Below are 21,801 nucleotides of genomic sequence, written 5' to 3' on the forward strand. Positions count from 1 at the left end.
GCCCGTTGATGAACAGTCGTAGGTGGAGGTTGGAGGAGGTCGACGGTGGATGAATAGTAGCCCGTGGAGGATGGAGGAGGTCGACGGTGGAGATGAACAGTGATACGTCTCCAACGTATCTATAATTTTTGATTGCTCCATGCTACTTTATCAACTGTTTTAGGCAATATTGGGCTTTATTATCCACTTTTATATTATTTTTGGGACTAACCTATTAACCGGAGGCCCAGCCAGATTTGCTGTTTTATGCCTATTTCAGTGTTTCGAGGAGAAGGAATATCAGACGGAGTCAAAACGGAACGAAATCAACTAGAGAAGTTATTTTTGGAAGGAAAGCAACCCAGGGAACTTGGAGTGCACGTCAGGGGAGATACGGGCTGCCCACGAGGGTGGGGGGCGCCCCCCTGGGCGCGCCCCCTACCTCGTGGGGCCCCCGTAGCTCCTCCGACGTACCCCATGCACCCATATATACTCTTGTACCCTAAAACTTCCAGAATAGAACATAGATCGGGAGTTCCGCCACCGCAAGCCTCTATAGCCATGAAAAACCAATCGGGAGCCTGTTCCGGCACCCTGCCGGAGGGGGATCCCATCACCTGTGGCCATCTTCATCATCCCGGTGCTATCCATGATGAGGAGGGAGTAGTTCACCCTCGGGGCTGAGGGTATGTACCAGTAGCTATGTGTTTGATCTCTCTCTCTCTCGTGTTCTCTCTCGTGTTCCCTCTATGGCACGATCTTGATGTATCCCGAGCTTTGCTATTGTAGTTGGATCTTATGATGTTTCTCCCTCTCTACTCTCTTGTGATGAATTGAGTTTCCCATTTGAAGTTATTTTATCGGATTGAGTCTTTATGAGAACACTTGATGTATGTCTTGCCGTGATTATCTGTGGTGACAATGGGATATCATGTGCCACTTGATGTATGTTTTGGTGATCAACTTGCAGCTTTCGTGACATTGGGAACCTATGCATAGGGGTTGGCACACGTTCTTGACTCTCCGGTAGTAGCTTTGGGGCACTCTTTGAAGTAGTTTTATGTTGGTTGGATGAATCTGAGATTGTGTGATGCATATCGTATAATCATGCTCACGGATACTTGAGGTGACAATGGAGTATCTAGGTGACATTAGGGTTTTGGTTGATTTGTGTCTTAAGGTGTTATTCTAGTACGAACTCTTTTATAGATTGATCCGAAAGAATAACTTTGAGGTGGTTTCGTACCCTACCATAATCTCTATGTTTGTTCTCCGCTATTAGTGGCTTTGGAGTGACTCTTTGTTGCATGTTGAGGGCTTGTTATATAATCTATCTATGTTATTATTGTTGAGAGAACTTGCACTAGTGAAAGTATGAACCCTAGGCCCTATTTCCTATCATTGCAATACCGTTTATGCTCACTTTTACCGTTGCATGTTGAGGGCTTGTTATATGATCTATCTATGTTATTATTGTTGAGAGAACTTGCACTTGTGAAAGTATGAACCCTAGACCCTGTTTCCTATCATTGCAATACCGTTTATGCTCACTTTTACCGCTTGCTACCTTGCTGTTTTTATAATTTCAGATTACAAAAACCTTTATGTACTATCTATTTTGCACGTGTATCACCATCTCTTCGCCGAACTAGTGCACCTATACAATTTGCCATTGTATTGGGTGTGTTGGGGACACAATAGACTCTTTGTTATTTGGTTGCAGGGTTGTTTGAGAGAGACCATCTTCATCCTACGCCTCCTACGGATTGATCAACCTTAGGTCATCCACTTGAGGGAAATTTGCTACTGTCCTACAAACCTGTGCACTTGCAGGCCCAACAACGTCTACAAGAAGAAGGTCGTGTAGTAGACATCAAGCTCTTTTCTAGCGCTGTTGCCGGGGAGGTTAGCACTTGAAGGTATATCTTTAGATCTTGCAATCGAATCTTTTTGTTTCTTGTTTCATCACTAGTTTAGTTTATAAAAGAAAACTACAAAAAAATGGAGTTAAGTTTGTCTCATACGCTTTGTCTTTTTAATATCTTTCGTGAGTATGATGGAAATGAAAATTGTGCTCAAGTGCTAGAAGAATAATTACATAGAATGCTTGGCATGAAATATGTGAATGATGAGCATGATTGCAATGTTGTTAGTACGAATTCCTTGAATATCCATGATGCTAATGATATGCAAAGCCACAAGCTTGGGGAAGCGATGTTTGATGGAGATGATATTTTTTGTCGCCCAAGCTTTGATGAGCAAATTTACTATGATGAAAGCATGCCTCCTATCTATGATGATTATTGTGATGACACATATGCTTTAAAGAATAATGATAACCATGAAACGTGTCATCTTGATCTTAATTTTCAATCACATGATAGTTATTTTGTTGAGTTTGCTCCCACCACTATTCATGAGAAGAAATTTGCTTATGTGGAGAGTACTAAAAATTCTATGCTTGTAGATCATGAAAAGAATGATTTAGGTGCTGGTTATATTGTTGAATTCATTCATGATGCTACTGAAAACTATTATGAGAGAGGAACATATGCTTGTAGGAGTTTGAATAATGTCAAGTTTCCTCCCTATGTGCTTCAATTCTTTAAGCTATGCTTGTGTTACCTTCCTATGCTAGTTGATTATTGTTCCCATAAGTTGTTTGTTCACAAAATCCCTATGCATAGGAAGTGGGTTAGACTTAAAATGTGCTAGTCATATGCTTCATGATGCTCCAGTTATGTTTCAATTCTTATCTTTTATGTGAGCATCATTGTCATCATCATGCCTAGCTAGAAAGGCATTAAAGAAAAGCGCTTGTTGGGAGACAACCCAATATTTATCCTTACTGTTTTTGTGTGTCCACATGATTATGCTACTTTAGTAATCATGTTTTATAGCTTTTGTTTCAATAAAGTGCCAAGTAGAACCTTTGGGAAGACTTGGGTGAAGTTTATATGATCTTGCTGTAGAAAACGGAAACTTTTGCGCTCACGAGAATAGCTGCCATTATTTTACTGGAGAGTGCTTTTAGGTTGATTCTTTTTGCATATGATTAATACACAAATTACTCAGGTCCAGCAATTTATTTCATAATTTTTGGGATTCCATAAGTATACGTTTTATACAGATTACTACAGACTATTCTGTTTTTGACCGATTCTGTTTTCATTGTGTTGTTTGCTTATTTTGATGCATCTATGGCTAGTATTAAGTGGTATGAACCATAGATATGTTATAATACATTATATATTACACCAATATGAATTTAGAATGAGTTCAATACAGTACCTAAGTGGTGGTTTTATTTTCTTATACTAACGGAGCTTACGAGTTTTGTTTTGAGATTTGTGTGGTTGAAGTTTTCAAGTTTTGGGTAAAAGATTCGATGGACTATAGAATAAGGAGTGGCAAGATCCTAATCTTGTGGATGCCCAAGGCACCCCAAGGTAATATTAAAGGACAACCAAGCAACTAAGCTTGGGGATGCCCCGGAAGGCAACCCCTCTTTCGTCTTCGTTCATCGGTAACTTTACTTGGAGCTATATTTTTATTCACCACATGATATGTGTTTTGCTTGGAGTGTCATTTTCTTTTGTTAGTTTTTGCTTGCTGTTAGTTAGATTAATGTTTTGCATCTTTAGTTTCAATAAAAAAGTCAAGGATAGCCTTTGCCATGCTTATTTTGCTAGTATACGTGTTGCTGTTTGAAAACAGAAAGTTTACCGCTGTTGCAAAAATTCCCTAGAAAAGTCAGAGAATGGTATAACGTTGAATCTTTTTGCATATTAATATCTGATAAATTTAATACAGTGGGAATTTTAGTTCATAATTTTCGGATTCAGGGAAGTATTGTTACTCTTGCATTCTTTACAGACTGTACTGTTTTGGCAGATTGCTGTTATGGTTGCATTGTTTGCATATGTTTGCTTGTTTAATGATTCTATTTGAGGATAGGAGTATTAAATATACAGAGGCATTTAGTATTAAATGTTTAATAATAATCTTAGTGATTTGTTACAGTAGAAAATGATAAGGTTTTGCATTGGTTTATACTAACCTATCTCACGAGTTCTTGTTGAGTTTGTTGTGAATGAAACTTTTTATAAAAAGAAGAGAAACCATGATATGAGAGGAATTAAGGAGACACAAAAGTTCAAGCTTGGGGATGCCCAAGGCACCCCAAGATAATATTTCAAGAAGTCTCAAGCATCTAAGCTTGGGGATGCCCCGGTAGGCATCCCACCTTTCTTCTTCAACAACTGTCGGTTAGTATCGGTTGAGCCTAAGTTTTTGCTTCTTCACATGAGTTGTGCTATCCTTGCATTGTAGTTTTCTTTAGCTTTGCTTGCTGTTTGAATAAGTATCAAGATCTGAAATTCTTTTATGAGAGTGAGCCATACACAAATTGGAATTTGCTAGAATACTCTATGTGCTTCACTTATATCCTTTGAGCGTGATAATTTTTGCTCTAGTACTTCACTTATATCTTTTAGAGCACGGTGGTGGATTTGTTTTAAAGAAACTATTGATCTCTCATGCTTCACTTAGATTATTTTGAGAGTCATTAATAGCATGGTAATTTTCTTAACATTAATATACTTGGTATTCAAGATTTGTGAAACTTTCTTTTGAGTGCGTTGAATACTAAGATAAGTTTGATGCTTGATAATTGTTTTGAGATTTGGAGGTGATAATCTCAAAGCAATGCTAGTTGGGGTGATTATGAATTTAAAGAATGCTTGTGTTGAAGTTTGTGATTCGCGTAGCATGCACGTATGGTGAACCGCTTTGTGATGAAGTCGGAGCACAATTTTATTTATTGATTGTCTTCCTTATGAGTGGCAGTCGGGGACGAGTGATGGTCTTTTCCTACCAATCTATCCCCCTAGGGGTATGCATTTAGTGCTTTGGTTTTTGATGACTTCTAAATTTTTGCAACAAGTGCATGAGTTCTTTTGATTAATGTTGAGTCCATGGATTATACGCACTCTCACCCTTCCACCATTGCTAGCCTCTCTAATACCGCGCACTTTTCGCCGGTATCATACACCCACCATATACCTTCCTCAAAACAGCCACCATACCTACCTATCATGGCATTTCCATAGCCATTCCGTGATATATTGCCATGCAACTTTCCACCGTTCCGTTCATATGACACACATTACTTTTGTCATATTGCTTTTTGCATGAACATGTAGTTGACATTGTATTTATGGCAAAGCCACCGTTCATAATTCTTTCATACATGTCGCTCTTGATTCATTGCATATCCTGGTACACCGCCGGAGGCATTCATATAGAGTCATATTTTGTTCTAAGTATCGAGTTGTAATTGTTGAGTTGTAAGAAAAATAAAAGTGTGATGATCATCATTATTAGAGCATTGTCCTAGTGAGGAAAGGATGATGGAGACTATGATTCCCCCATAAGTCGGGATGAGACTCCGGACTTCATGAAAAATAAAAGAGGCCAAAGAAGCCCAAATAAAAAGAGAGAGGCCAAAGAAGCCCACCAAAATAAAAAAAATATGAGAGAAAAAGAGAGAAGTGACAATGCTACTATCATTTTTCCACACTTGTGCTTCAAAGTAGCACCATGATCTTCATGATAGAGAGTCTCATATGTTGTCACTTTCATATACTAGTGGGGATTTTTCATTATAAGAACTTGGCTTGTATATTCCAATGATGGGCTTCCTCAAAAGTGCCCTAGGTCTTCGTGAGCAAGCAAGTTGGATGCACACCCACTTAGTTTCTTTTGTTGAGCTTTCATATACTTATAGCTCTAGTGCATCCATTGCATGGCAATCCCTACTCACTCACATTGATATCTATTAATGGGCATCTCCATAGCCCATTGATACGCCTAGTTGATGTGAGACTATCTTCTCCTTTTTGTCTTCTCCACAACCACCATTCTATTCCACATATAGTGCTATGTCCATGGCTCACGCTCATGTATTGCGTGAAAGTTGAAAGAGTTTGAGATTACTAAAGTATAAAACAGTTGCTTGGCTCGTCAAAGGGGTTGTGCATGATTAAATAATTTGTGTGATGAAGATAGAGCTTAGCCAGACTATATGATTTTGTAGGGATAACTTTCTTTAAACATGCTATTTTGAGAAGACATGATTACTTTGATTAGTATGCTTGAAGTATTATTACTTTTATGTCAATATGAACTTTTGTCTTGAATCTTTCGGATCTGAATATTCCTACCACAATTAAGAAGATTTACATTGAAATTATGCCAAAGTATCACTCCGCATCAAAAATTCTTTTTTTTTCATTTACCTACTAGAGGATGAGCAAGAATTAAGCTTGGGGATGCTTGATACGTCTCCAATGTATCTATAATTTTTGATTGCTCCATGCTACTTTATCTACTATTTTAGTCAATATTGGTCTTTATTATCCACTTTTATATTATTTTTGGGACTAACCTATTAACCGGAGGCCCAGCCCAGATTTGCTGTTTTATGCCTATTTCAGTGTTTCGAGGAAAAGGAATATCAGACGGAGTCAAAACGGAACGAAATCAACTGGAGAAGTTATTTTTGGAAGGAAAGCAACCCAGGGACCTTGGAGTGCACGTCAGGGGAGATACGGGCTGCCCATGAGGGTGGGGGGCGCCCCCCTGGGCGCGCCCCCTGCCTCGTGGGGCCCCCGTAGCTCCTTTGACGTACCCCCTGCACCCATATATAATCTTGTACCCTAAAACTTCTAGAACAGAAGATAGATCGGTAGTTTCACCGCCGAAAGCCTCTGTAGCCACCAAAAACCAAGCAGGATCCTGTTTCGGCACCCTGCTGGAGGGGGATCCCATCACCGGTGGCCATCTTCATCATCGCGGTGCTATCCATGACGAGGAGGGAGTAGTTCACCCTCAGGGCTGAGGGTATGTACCAGTAGCTATGTGTTTGATCTCTCTCTCTCTCTCTCTCTCTCTCTCTCGTGTTCTCTCTCGTGTTCCCTCTATGGCACGATCTTGATGTATCCCGAGCTTTGCTATTGTAGTTGGATCTTATGATGTTTCTCCCCCTCTAATCTCTTGTGATGAATTGAGTTTCCCCTTTGAAGTTATTTTATCGGATTGAGTCTTTATGAGAACACTTGATGTATGTCCTGCCGTGTTTATCTGTGGTGACAATGGGATATCATGTGCCACTTGATGTATGTTTTGGTGATCAACTTGCGGGTTTCGTGACATTGGGAACCTATGCATAGGGGTTGGCACATGTTCTTGACTCTCCGGTAGTAGCTTTGGGGCACTCTTTGAAGTACTTTTATGTTGGTTGGATGAATCTGAGATTGTGTGATGCATATCGTATAATCATGCCCACGGATACTTGAGGTGACAATGGGGTATCTAGGTGACATTAGGGTTTTGGTTGATTTGTGTCTTAAGGTGTTATTCTAGTACGAACTCTTTTATAGATCGATCCGAAAGAATAACTTTGAGGTGGTTTCGTACCCTACCATATTCTCTACGTTTGTTCTCCGCTATTAGTGGCTTTGGAGTGACTCTTTGTTGCATGTTGAGGTCTTGTTATATGATCTATCTATGTTATTATTGTTGAGAGAACTTGCACTAGTGAAAGTATGAACCCTAGGCCTTGTTTCCTATCATTGCAATACCGTTTACGCTCACTTTTATCGCTTGCTACCTTGCTGTTTTTATAATTTCAGATTACAAAAACCTTTATCTACTATCTATTTTGCACTTGTATCACCATCTCTTAGCCGAACTAGTGCACCTATACAATTTGCCATTGTATTGGGTGTGTTGGGGACACAAGAGACTCTTTGTTATTTGGTTGCAGGGTTGTTTGAGAGAGACCATCTTCATCCTACACCTCCTATGGATTGATAAACCTTAGGTCATCCACTTGAGGGAAATTTGCTACTGTCCTACAAACCTGTGCACTTGCAGGCCCAACAACGTCTGCAAGAAGAAGGTTGTGTAGTAGACATCAAACAGTATCCCGTGGAGTCCCGTTTTGCGGTACGCCACACCCCTCCCGATGAACAGGACCCCCGTTTTGACCATAGCGCTCCAACACAAGTTCGTTTCATCCGTTTTGCGGTACGCCACACCCCTCCGGATCAACAAGACCCCCGTTTCAACCATAGGAGGTCGGTTTCCTCCGTTTTGCGGTACGCCACACCCCTCCCGATCAACAGGACCCCCGTTTCGACCGTAGGAGGTCCGTTTCCTCCGTTTTGCGGTACGCCAGACCCCTACCGATGAACAGGATCCCGTTTCGAACATGGCAGGCCGAACACAAGATCGTTTCCTCCGTTCTGCGGTACACCAGGCCTCGTTTCCATCAGCTATTCCGTCCAAGCCCTCCTGATGAACACGACAACGCATTCCATTCCGACCCAGCCGGTTGGCTCCCGATGAACATGATGACGACCCTATTTCTCCGTTCCGACCCAGCCATGTACACGAGCCTTGGCCGTACCTATGCGCAAGTAGGCGTTCGAGACCCCGCCCGTATGTACGTATGTGGCCATATTTTCTTTCTTTCACACTGGCCCATGTACGTACGTGTACATGCTGCATGTGCGCCTCTACTACGATACGTGCGCGGCTCTAGATCGACCAGTATGTACGTACACATTCGCGACCAAAATGACAACGCTACATACGCTTCGACAAGGTGGGTCTCGACTGTCAGGCATTTCCTTGCGTGCGAAGATGTAGATGGTGGGTCCCAGCAGTTAGGGGGGCGAATCATTTTTTTTGCCAAGACGCACTTCCTTGCGTGCGAAGATGTAGCTGGTGGGTCCCAGCAGTCAGGGGGGAAACATTTTTTAGCAAAATAAGGTGGCCCGTCCGATGGGTCCCTGCTGTCAGGTGGAGGAATAATTATTTTGCGCCTAATAGGGAGGCACTTCCTTGCGGCCGCCGTGGACCCAGCTATCAGCCTCTCCACATATAGTACTCTTCCGATGGAAGTCGTGCCTTGACCATGTTGACCACGCCGCACCGAGAGCACCAGAGCGGTGGACGATGGCGAGGCCTAGGAAGGCGACGACACGGAGCCGGGGAAGACACGACAGTGGATGCCCATGCGTAGAGGAGTATGAGGGTTCACTGGTTCAGCTGCAGTGTGAGGCTGCCGTCGCTGCAGAATAACAGGGGGTGTGGGTGAGTAGAGGGATGGTCTGGCCAGCGGTGGGAGTAATAGGGGGCGGTGAGGCCTTCGCGGCATCACAGCCGGCCACGGGAGGCAGGAGCACGCGGCACGACCGGTGCTGCTTTGAGAGGCTGGAGCAAGAAGACCAGAGGTTAAAGAAGCACTACGGCTGTTGGATAGACATCGTAAGGTCACTGGAGCTAGAATCATTTATATTGACTAAGTTGACAAAGCCCTTCATCCCCGTTTACTTAGTAGGCCCACAAGTCAGCCTCCCACCAAGGTGGGTGCAAGCTAGGAGGGGGAGTATTCATTTTTTCTGTGTAATAAGGAGGCACTTCCGGTGGGTCCGAGCTGAGAGCGAGGGAAACATTTTTTTCGCGAAACACGGTGGCCCGTCAGGTGGGTCCCAACAGTCAGGAGGAAAACATTTTTTTCGCAAAATACGGTGGCTCGTCCAGTGGGTCCCTACTGTCAGGTGGAGGTAACCCTGGGAATAGTTTGGACTGAAACCTTAGTTTTAGTTTGGTTTCCCTGTTAGATTGTGTTTGGTTGGTTTAAATGGGCTCAAAATCTAAAGCAATCTGGTGTGCTTTGGATTCTGTCAACTACTGGATTGGACTGGTTTGGTCTGGACACAAACAAGTTGATCTCAAACCGTTTCAATCCGTGGAAAGAATCTAGTCTCTCGACCAAATCGTACAAGACAGCCAACTTCCAGTTCACTTCACTCCATACACATGTACGTACTTAACTCAATTCATTCCATCCATCAATGACGTGCGTGGAGGCATTGAGCATGCGTGGCCTGTCCGTGATCCTGATGGAGTACGTGCCGTCTAAATAGGATCGCCAAGGCCTTCACGACCACTATGGGCCAATGGCCAGGCGGCGGCAAGCTAGTCCCAGGCTCTCCATAGATCACGATCGTCGACGTGGCCGGTTTTGACACCTCCAATCCGGACTCTCCCTTCAGTGTCACCTGCGTGTTGGATGTGCCTACGACCGCGTCATACATGTTGTCGGTCGTGCCATCCCGGCGGATCTCATAAACGCCGTGAGGGATGTGACCTATGTTAGGTCCATAAGATACCACAGCTTTTAGTGTTCTATGATTCACCTCCGAATAATGAGTAGGTAGTTCGATCCTTTTGATTCTTATCTTCCTAGTAAACGGGGATCTGGAGCAATAGGTCGAATTACTATATAAAGAAGACTTTTCTACAAAAGGACTTATTGTTCGAGTAGGAAGATTTCGGTTTTTCTCCTTCCCTCTTTTCAATAAGAAGAAGTATTTGAAATGAAACAAATTCCTCTTCATTCTGTTGTGCTCAGCGAAGGAACTGCCTAAGCATACTTTTGCAGATCCAAACTTCTTTGTTCTTTCAAAGTCTTCTTCTTGCATATAAGAACGCAACTTTTGCAATTCCTTGGATTTGAGTAGTAAGCGGCATCCCCTCTGAGTTGTGAGTAAGCGGAACCATTCTTTTTTTGTTCTTCTCCAGATTCTGGCCGGTAGGAATTTGCCTCTTCTTTTTCCAACTGATATGGCCGATAGGAATTTGCCTATGATTTTTCCAACTGATATGTCGATATAGAAAGATCTCCTTATTTCAAAACCGCGGGTTCTCGCGTCATTTTCTTTAAAAGATATTAGATCACCGTGGGAAACTTTCAAATGAGTAATAGTTAACCAGTCCATTATTCAAACAAACCCTTCGATGACTTATCGGCTGCCTTGCTTGAGGAAGAGTGTCACTAAAATGGAGACGAACCGGAATCACGTCCGATCTTGTTTCTTGATTGAGTAAAAAAGGGATATATGAAGTTAGTTCTCTTCCTCTGTGCATCTCCCTTATGGGTAAATCCCCATAATAAAGAGACAACTTTCGTGTAGTTTGTGATTTGATGTTACTGTTTCGATCTCCATCGGCTCTGGCAGCGGAGCACACGGACTGGCCGGTGCTCGCCCGTGTACGTCCATGTCAACAAAATCTTACGAGCGCATGTCAGCATGCTCGTGCCCTGGCTCCTCGCCATGCATCCTCTCCCTCGGATGGGTGGGAGAGCACGTCCATCCTCATGAGCATGGGTAGGCGAACATGCCCACTTCTTGTGTCCATTCCACGGTTTCAGACCGCAGATTCAGTCCAGAAACAAATATAGTTTGGATGGGTTCGGGTTGAAAATGTATGTAGTTTGGTTTGGTCTGGACAATCATGGTTAGATTTTGGATTGGATTGGTTTGGATGGAAGAGGTTGAGTCGTATGGTTTGGATTGGCTTCAGTCTGGTTTTGAAACTATTACTGGGTTTAGGTGGAGGAATCATTATTTTCCGCGTAAAAGGAGGCACTTCCTTGCTGTGGCCGTGGACCCAGCTGTCAGCCTCTCCACGTACAATACACTTCCAATAGAAGTCGTTCCTTGACCACGTTGACCATGCCACGTTCCGTTGCATGCATGCGTCCATTGGCGTGGTGCGTCCCCACTGTCAGCCTTTCACGTACAGTCATCTTTTGATGACTCTCGGTTGTTGACCACGTTGACCACACCGTGTCGAGTGCACCAAGGCCGGTGGACGACGGTGAGGCCTCAGGCTGGAACGACCCAGAGATGGGGAAGACGGGGCAGTGGAGTCGCAAATGGAGAGGAGTGGGAAACTTGACTGGTTCGGGTGCGCGGTAGCACAGCCGCGGTGCCGCCTACGGGAGACAAGAGCAAGAACAGAGGTTGAAGAAGGAGCACGGCTGTTGGATTAACATCCAACGGTCTAGCTACGAGAATCATTTGTTGATTAAGTTTACAAAGCCCTACGTACACGTCCGCTTAGTATGCCCACACGTCAGCCACCAAATATGACGGTCCCAGCTGTTAACGGGAGGAATAATTTTTTTCGCATAACAAGGAGGCACTTTCTTCCGTGCGAAGATATAGCCGGTGGGTCCCAGCTGTCAGGTGGAGGAAACATTTTTTTTCAGCTTAATAAGGAGGAACTTTCCTTGTGTGCGACCATGGACCTCGTGGGTCCCAGCCTTCAGGCTCTCCACGTACAGTCCTCTTCCGATGACTCTTGTTTGTTGACCACGCTGCACCGAGCGTAGCGAGGCGGTGGACAACATCGAGGCCCCGGACGGGAACGACTCGGAGATGGGAAGACGCGGCAGTCGAGTCATAGATTGAGAGGAGGAGAAGGGTTATAACTGTTTCTGGTGCGGCGTGGGGCTGCAGTCGGTGGAGAATAACATGAGGTGTGGAGAGGTGGAGGGATAGCCTGGCCGGCGGTGGGGTAGCGCTTCACAACGATGCGTGCTAAGCACAGCAGCTAGCCGCCAGAGGCCGGACCAGGCGGTCCCGGCGACGCTGGAGGATGAAGACGAGAGATTGAAGGTGCATGCCAGCCGTTGGATATAAATCCAATGGCTGTGGATGTCATAACCATTTGTTGACCAAGTTGACAACGCCCTGCATAGGCTTCGACCTATTGGCCCACATGTCAGTCTGCAAAAATGTGGCATATATTTGACCCATGTTTTCTAGAATATACAGTCCATTTGCTGGGGTGGGTGAACAAATATTTTCGCATCAATCAGGTCCATTTATATTTTCTAAGAAATCCCAGCCCATTTACACTTCCTTGAAATACATGAATTAGCTGGGCTCATTATATATATAATGTTATGTTAGAAGGAGCAATTAATATCTAAAAATAAACTGGAGAGGCACATTTTTTATATATATAATTAACAAATTAGCAAGTTATTGCTCAAAAAAAATGAGCGCGTTATTATTACATTGGTCCTTAAAATCTTCGCAAGCTTTTGTACGCAATCACTAGGATTTTTCTTGCGTGTGAGTCAAAAACAACCAGAATTTTCCTTGCCAACGTCTGTGAAACATTTACTTTTATGAGTTAATAACACATGGGATGTTTTTATAATGTATATATAAGTCTCTATAAAATATATGATAATAGTAATAATATAAATATAAATATAAATATATATATATATATATATATATATATATATATATATATATATATATATATATATACTGTGGTTAGAAGGGAAAACATAAATTGGACACAACATTCTTATTCTTATATATAGATAAATAGAACAGAGACCTACATTTTATTAAAAAAATACATTGGACCGCTGATCTTTAAGAAAAAGCCCATAGGCCAGTATGGACCTCAAAAAATAAGTTGAAACCACTGCCTCCATATGTCGTGGGCTACGCATGTGAAAATACAAAACCTAGGCCTAGCTGATACTTGTTCGCCCTCTGGAAAAAAATGATACCAGATCCCCGAGCGAACTGGATTAAAGAGTGGGCCGGCGGCACGACTTAAGAAGCACATCAGGAGCAATTTTTTTTTCTTTAGTGGATGGATCTTGATGGCATTTTTTTACTTGCCTCTGCACCATACAACTTGTATTTTTAGCCTCCCAGTCCGTCGTGGTGGATCAGCAACCCATTTGCTGGGCGGGCCAACCTACAGAAACCAGCACTCGATTTTTCGTCAAGTCCCAAAAACAACGCAGTACTATGTTTGTTCTGAGGCCAAAAACATTACCGCAGGGGTTGAGCGGGGGAGGCGGGAAGACAGAGTAAAAAGATTAAAAAGAGCTGATGCGTTGTTGCTGCCCTAATAAAGCAGGTGCAATTCTTCTCGAGAAGAAGGTGTGCCGTTGACACCCACACGTCACATACCCCATAGTAGGCATACCAACAAGTTCACACACAAGTACAACAGAAAAGGTAAACATTCATATCAAACTCAGGTTCACAGGACACATTCTTATTCATAGCCAACATTCACTATCAACAACTCAAAAGATTCATATATACACAAGTTCAGCATGTCTATGCATCCAAATGATTGATAGATCACACGACAATATTCATACATAATTCACAAAAGATTCAAATATACACATGTTTAGTATGTTTATGCATCCAAATGATTGAGATCACAGCCAATATGATCCATGGACGAACTTTAATTACATAGGGTGCAGACTAGTAAATGGCATTCAGTCGGAGGTACTTCTTGCTAAAATTAATGCTTGTATGAGTAAACTAACTGAACTTTGCTTGTAGGTTTATCCTCAAATAGTGGCCTCGTGCCGAGGGAGGTTTGAGCAACTTGGCCACTACTTTCATCCAACTAGTTTACCGGCTCATCTTGGTCCTGTAGCTCGCCAAAATTCTACATTGCAAATGAGAAAGGAGGCGATTGAGAAAATGAACCACCCAAATTTTTTGTACAGTTCAACTAAAATGGAGCATCCCTGGCATGCAGACTGATTAAGTGCCAGATGAATGTACGCGTCAACCAACTTGTCTGGAATCTTTAGACTCCATGCCATACAGTTTGCTACCATATCTGTCGATAACCAAAAGGCACAAGTTGGGACCAAAGACTGGAGTGTGTTCTTCCGGGCTATGTGCCAAGCAATATTTTTGGCGTTCACTCTCATAATACTTGGAGTTTACAATTGGTTGACGCCGGTTGATACTCGAATGAATATAGGCACTTCTTGTCAACATCGATGCTTGTCTGAGTGAACATTGGAGTACATAGCAGCACCATAATTATCTGTCCATCTGATCTTTTTGTGCAGTTCTACTGAAATCACCCAATGCAATGATTTGCCTGCGAGTTCAGGCTCCAAGTTACTCCTTTATAAAAATCGGCAAACAGTAGCACAATACCAAATTACCAATACATGACAAGCTCAATAATCAGGATAAAGAGCAGTACCAATCTGTGTGAGGTAGCATATCAATTACTATTTCCTTTGACTAGAAGCCGAGATAAGCGAAGCGATTGACAGCAAAGGAAGAAAGCAGGCCCAAATTAGCGACTGATAGGAAAGGATGGAAGTTGTTGAGGAAATGAAGCACCCAAAGTTTTTGTGCAGTTCCACCAAAATCGAGCAGCCCTGTTGGCACATATATTGACAGAGGGAGATTACTGTAATAGTGGGACTAGTTGATGAAACATACACTAACAAATAGAAGCACCCTCATTATCTTAATGGGTAAAGTTAGAAACATAGTAGTCTTGCTTAAAGAGAGGTATTAGTTTATTTAATCAGTGCCAATTAGCTCAACACTCAAAGCATTGCCATTTATCATAGGTTGCAAAACTTTAACGTGCAAAGATAAAGGAGTTTCTCATGAGAGTAGCACGATACAAATAGAGATGACAGCAAATTAATATGGATGAAGGCCTTAGGCCCGTACCAACCTGAGAAAAAATCTTATTCATGTAGTCCCATAAGAGATGATAAAGCTCTTTGGAATCACTGAATAGTATATATTTTTGTGCACTTCAAATGTATGGTTGAAATCACTCTTGTTTACCAGTGCTGAGATTATATCGAAAGATTATCAAGAACTTCCAGCAGATTTAAAGCACTGGCTAGGATACAGTTCATTGTATTGTCTTGTGTAGTTCCACTAAAATGTATGATTGGCACAACATGATCCTTGTTTGCACAAGTAGGAACAAAGTGAAACCTTCATTAACTTAGTGAGAAAGGATAGAAAGACTTTAGCAAATTAGTCTAACAGTAGCATCAAATTCATGATGGACAATACGCAAAACATTGCCTCATTGAACCAATGGCAATAAATTGACATCCAAAACAATAACACTATTATGTTATGACACTAATAATATTCCCTCCCTGCTCCACCACATGATTCACCTCCATAGACAAACATACACACGTACATGATTCAGCATAGGGTCCTACTAAAGATTTGTTTAACTCCTACAAGAAATTTAGGCAGTAATAAATTAGTGGTACTTAAGTACTTCTAATTAATTAAGTGAGACAACAGAAGTGGAAGGGCTCCCTGGAGGATCATCTCACGTGTAAGGTAGTCGTTACCGGAGCCCTTGAATGGCCTCAACTGAGGCCTCTGGCTTCAGCAAGATCGCCATGGCACTGTTTCTTCTTCTTCTTCCTCCTCTTCATGCTATGTTTCTCTTTTTCCTCACTAGTTGGTGAAACCAAGTACATGATTGGCCTTCTATTTCAGAATTGGTTTTGTTAGTGAGGGAGTACAAGTGTACTAGTAAAAAATAGCATTATTTTCTCATGGCAGTCAGAAAATAGAGATGAACACATGCATTAAATATCATTTTACCTAAAGGAAGGTTATGGTGCCAATATGGATGATGAGGATTGGAGCACAGATCTCCCTTTGTGCAGTTCCACCAAAATGAACCAACTGTTCCATTCTGTCATTCCAGTTAAACAGCACAAAAGTCACTTCTTTTAAGAAGAGTTTTGTGCATTGCACCAAAAGGTCACAACAACAACCAGGTGAAATGGATATCCCTGTTTGCACAAAATGCTACAGAGGAAACAGTCGGAGTCTCAAACAATTATAGGCAAAAACATTTGGCTAAACTTGTCATGGCTTATAACAGTGGCATTTTTACCAGGGACATTAGATTAAGAACAGCTAAATATTTGGTATAAGGGCATGGGACAGTGGGTGCACTAGCAGTCCAGCACCATGTACCTAAACAGGGGCATAAAATGGTGATTCATTAGTTTGTTTCCCCGAGAAACAAACATCCAAGAAACATATCTGGGTTGGTCCCATTTTTGTTCACTCTAGCCACCTACTCCTATGTGTGGATAGCAAATCTAGTCCTGGTCATACCACTGTGTACAACGTTACCCCTATATTTCCCTTTTCGACCAAGAGACCGGTTGGATGACGAGTCTGTACTACTTTCACCCCCTTTCCTTCCTGTTTGTACATACTAAATTCCCCCACCCCCACTTTATTTCTTGTTTGAACCAAGTACTCCCTTCGTCCGGAATTACTTGTCATCATAATGGACGTGTCTAGAACTAAAATACATCTAGATACATCCATTTCAATGACAAGTATTTCCGGACGGAGGGAGTACAAGATTCGACTCCATGAAGTAGCTTTACCTCTAACAATAGAAAAAAAAGGTGAGGTTGGACCATCCGATCGAGAGGGGCTGAGAGGTAGAAAATGATGCACATGCAGCGACGTAGCAAGCTGGGGAAGAGCTAAGGCGATTTCGAATGAACATATACCTGAAGGTCGTCGGGATGTGGATAGGTGGGCGGCGGGAGGCTAGATCCGCCCACACTAGGGCAATAGCGAAGGGATCGGAGGACCTCCCGTGCCGGCTCTCGGCCAGAGATAATGGTGCGGCCGACAGTGGGTCTCCTCCCTCGCTGTCGATGATGGCCTAAACGTTGCCCCTCCTCCCCTTCACCGACGAAGGGGGATACGTCCGGATGTGTAACCAGCAGTGAGGATAGAAAGACAGTGTTTTTTGAAGGGAGAAAGATAGTGTTACCACCCCTATCTTGTTTAGATCTATAGAGGATGAGAGTGTGTGAATAGAGCAACCCTAGCAAGCAAGCGCGGAGGCTCCAGTCTATATATACGTAGTGGGTTAGTTTTCCTTTTTCACTCCATCAAAACAATCGTTTAAAATTGTGTACTACGTGTCAGGTCGCCGTATTTTTAGTTTTTGATTGTTTTTTGAGATAGCTACCCACTTGTTCCAAGTGGTATTACGGTGTGCCAGGTCACACTTTGTATCATTCAAGTCTGGTACACGTCCCTCCATTAAATGAACAACCACCCCCTCGTAAAAATTGTGAAAAAGCCCATGGCTAAAATTATCGGAAACGTGGGTTGCCCCAACATGCATTATTATTTATATTTTCTACTCCCTCCTTTCCTAAATATAAGTGTTTTTTATTAGCCACACCTAAGACAATTTTTTTTATTAGCAGTGAACCCCACATGTCATAGACACAAAAAGTGTGGCAAGATTCCCTTAGGCAAGCCAAAGTGTGTCTAACAATTTGAGCAACTCAAGTTAGGCAAGTGTGGCAAGTGTGGGAAAAATAATGTGGCAACATAAGACAAACATAGTCACAATCCAAACAGCCCCGTAATTTTTTGTGACATGCATGAACATTTGGTTAGTTAAATTTATAGTCAAAATTTGGCAAGGTGCATCAAATCAACACATGCAAGTATCAAAAGGAAAGTCATGGCATGCATGCATGCGTTGTACTCCCTCCGTTACGAAATGTAAGTCTTTCTAGAGATTGCAACAAGTGACTACATACAAAGCAAAATATGTATACATACATACATATGTTGTAGTCCATTTGAAATGTGTAAAAAGTCTTATATCGAGTGTAGTGCTTTGATGTCTCGCGTCAACTCGTACAAGACCGAGAAGTTTGATTACTACAACGCCCTCTCACTCGCGGACTGAGCTCCGGTGCCTTAACTGCACTTGCCTTTGGCTGCATAACATGTGGGCCAACCACCTGTTGGGCCCACCTGTCATAGACGCAAAGGCAGGAGCAGTAAGTCAATGAAGTGTGTCCCCCCCTCGCGCATGAGCGTGGTGGCTAGTAGGACTAGTAGAAGCTTTCGCTACACGCTATCCCTCCCGCACGAGGTGGATGTACATGCATTAGTGGATTCGATACTGTAGAAGTAGGAGTAGCATTATTGTTCGTCTTCTCGAAGAGGCGAAGAGCCAAGCACAACCTGAACATGGCACTTGCGAACGCTTGCGTGGTGTGGTGCCTTGGAGCACGCATATAGCTAGGCTCTTGCATGAGACAAAATTGCTATTTGAGCCACTATTGTAGTAGTACTAGTACTCCTACTTGCTACTCTCTCCGTCTAGGTGAGTAAGTCATTTTATATGTTGTGCACCATGACCAAGGAGGAGGGGAAAACGAGAGACCTTAATGTTTATTTGCTAATTAATAGCATTGCATGCAATGAACTAGCCACTGCATGTCGTGTTTGGTAGTCTCAAGTCATTAAAAGCATGCACACCTCTCATCTCTTATTGGTTGATATGTAAAGAAACAATTAACAAGGTAGAAGTTAATGCACCGCGCCTAAGTATTTGGGGTTATTTGGTTTTCGTAAGATGACTTACACACCTAGACGGAGGGAGTAGTATAGCCCTGTAAACCGGAAAGGAGTATTTGCCTTTCTAGAGATTTCAACAAGTGACTAGACTACACCGCATGCAGTACTCCCTCCCTTCCGGTTTATAGGGCTCAAATGTCAAATCTCATGAACCAAGGCATTTTGCGATTGGTGGAATGTATCTCGTACTTTACAAAACTACCCTAATTAAACTCATGCATTAATTATGTAGTTCTCTCATTCTCTCCGCCTTGATCGCGGTGCACAATATTGAGCACTCCTATATGACTAGCCGCTCTATCTACATGCGGGACATCAAAGCTTCCGGGCCCGCGTGCCATCCACCAAATCACAGCGAGGTGCTACAGTAGAGACTCACCTGTCACCCTGGTGTGCCCCCATGACCCGTCATATAAAAAAACCCACACCTTTACCAGCAGTGGTAAAGTGGCCTCGAAGTTGGACTAGACGAAGCAACCATCATTTCACCGGAACGCTCGTTGAAGCCCTTTCTCCCCTTTCTTGAAGAAAACCTCACTCCAGGCTACTCACTTCTGCCATTTTTCTTTTGTACCGTAGAAGGAAAGGTGGGCGAATCAGTGATGCTGCTATATTTTCATTCCAAGAATCTTCTTTTTGGGAAGCACCAACCGATTCTCATAGCCTATTCTTTTCCCGTTTTCATTGCAATCGTGGTTTACTTTTGATTGCTTTTTGTTTGTCAGTTCGTTGATGGATCCTAGAGCACTAGGCAAAGAGTTGCCGACGGACAACCCACTGGAGACAGCGATCTCCAGGAAGCGAGCACCGACCAACGAGTTGACCATGTTGGTGGGACAACCCATGGAGACGAAGAACTCCAAGAAACAAGCACTGGCCAAAGAGTTGACGACGTTGGCGGAGGAACTCCTCAAAGAAAGTTGGAAGAACAGCAAGGGCCCCACCGTGCCTACCCCAGAAACTCTGATGGCCGCCTATGCGAGGCTCAAGGCCGAGTTTGAGGAGATAGTCACCGTTGAGAAGCAGTATTCCCCTGGCAAGGTGATGGCCCCCATCGGGGACGAGGAGATGGCCCCCGAAGGGATGAGATCCCCCGGTGAGCTGCACAAGGTAAAAAATAATGGCTTATTACCATAGTTGTGGTTTTTGATTATTTGCAATGTGCTTGCTAATATGTTAGGGTTGTGCATGTGCTGGTGGACGTCCTTGACGATTCCGATGTCGCGGCCTGTCCTGTGGACAACGCCCCAGAGATCGTTTTCGATGTCATTGTCCATCCTATTGGCATTGCCCCGAATACCGATTCCGATGCCGTTGTCCATCATGTGGACATCGCCCCAGAGATTGATTCTGATGTAGCGGTCAGTCCTATGGACATCGCCCCAGAGATCGATTCCCATGCCGCTATCCGTGCTGTGGTCATTGCCCGAGAGATCGATGACAAGAAATAGTTGGTCGCGCTAATCCTTCAGGGTAGTTTGCATTGCCCTGTGTTTAATTGCCAGAATGATGTGTGTTATCAAACCATCTTAGGGCTAGTGCACTGTCTTGTGTGGGAGGTACTTGCTACTTTTGTTTGATAGCGAATCATGCGAACCCTCTCCGAGTTATGGAAACAGATGTATCATCACCAGCTTTTGATGTAATATATGGCATGCTTAGATGTAAGTTTGAACTGTTTATCATATCAGCAGGGCTTGTTTGATGATTCTTGGTGTTAGTAGGCTAGCTACTGTGTGAGCTATAGTACTTGCAAAACACTCACCGAAGAGAAACGTTGAGGCTGATGAGCTCGTGGTACGCTTATACTTATCCGTCGTTAATCGACCAATAGCCCAAGCTCCTAAAATTCTAGGCTTAGCGATCGATCAGACAATAGTCGACACAGATAAATTCAAGCCTCATTTGGTTCATAGGGTAGGAAAATCGTAGCAAAAGTACAGATACGTACAACACAAAATCATAGCAGCATAGAGACGTATTCCCTCCGTTCCAAAAAAGATGACCTAGGCGGGCTAGTTTGGCCTAGTGAGTTTTAGTGATATGACGTGGTATAGTGCCGTCCAGTCTTCGCGTGTGGTAGCAGTATTGTGGGTATAGTAAGTTTTCTTGAAGAAGCGGAATTCAACAAAGTCATGATGATTCCTTCATTCGAACAACTTACAGTGGGAAAGGTTGGGCCTGCGATACGACCGGGGTAGACCAGGATAATTTTGTGCATGGCAGGTGGACCAGGATGGTCGACGTCCCACATGTCGGCCAATGAAAGTATTCTTTTCGATATAGAGGACGAGCAACGAGTATTCATTGATTATTTTTTATGAAAGCTATTGTCTCCATTGTTACGACGGAGGAGAGTGAAACACGGCAGCCCAGTGAACTTGGCATGTGCACCACTCCCTCTTTCCTCATGTAACGCTACCATACTGTTGACTATAAGGTTCGCTATAAGGTTACAACTTTTTCTCACTTTCTCTCTATCTATTTCCTCTCAAATGTTTTTTACCTTTCTTTTTTAGACACAATTGTTTTTTTATGCCTCTTTTTTTAGAATTATTTTTTCTACCTAGGAGCACGTGTAGAGACGGGCTCTTGCAGAGCCTAGTCCTAGACTTTGTCAATGCCTCTCTCTCCTCCACATAAGCGGGCTTATAGCCCAGTATTTTACTAGTACTACTTTCTA

General features: G+C 43.1%; 1 pseudogene; it reads right to left on the bottom strand.

Annotated features, from left to right (window-relative positions):
* Positions 1–9,604: 9,604 nt before the first annotated feature.
* The window catches only part of LOC119321280, a 57,705-nt pseudogene continuing 45,508 nt past the window's right edge, over positions 9,605–21,801 (bottom strand).

The sequence above is a fragment of the Triticum dicoccoides genome, chromosome 6B (assembly GCF_002162155.2).
Source record: "Triticum dicoccoides isolate Atlit2015 ecotype Zavitan chromosome 6B, WEW_v2.0, whole genome shotgun sequence".
In the NCBI taxonomy this organism is placed as follows: domain Eukaryota; kingdom Viridiplantae; phylum Streptophyta; class Magnoliopsida; order Poales; family Poaceae; genus Triticum; species Triticum dicoccoides.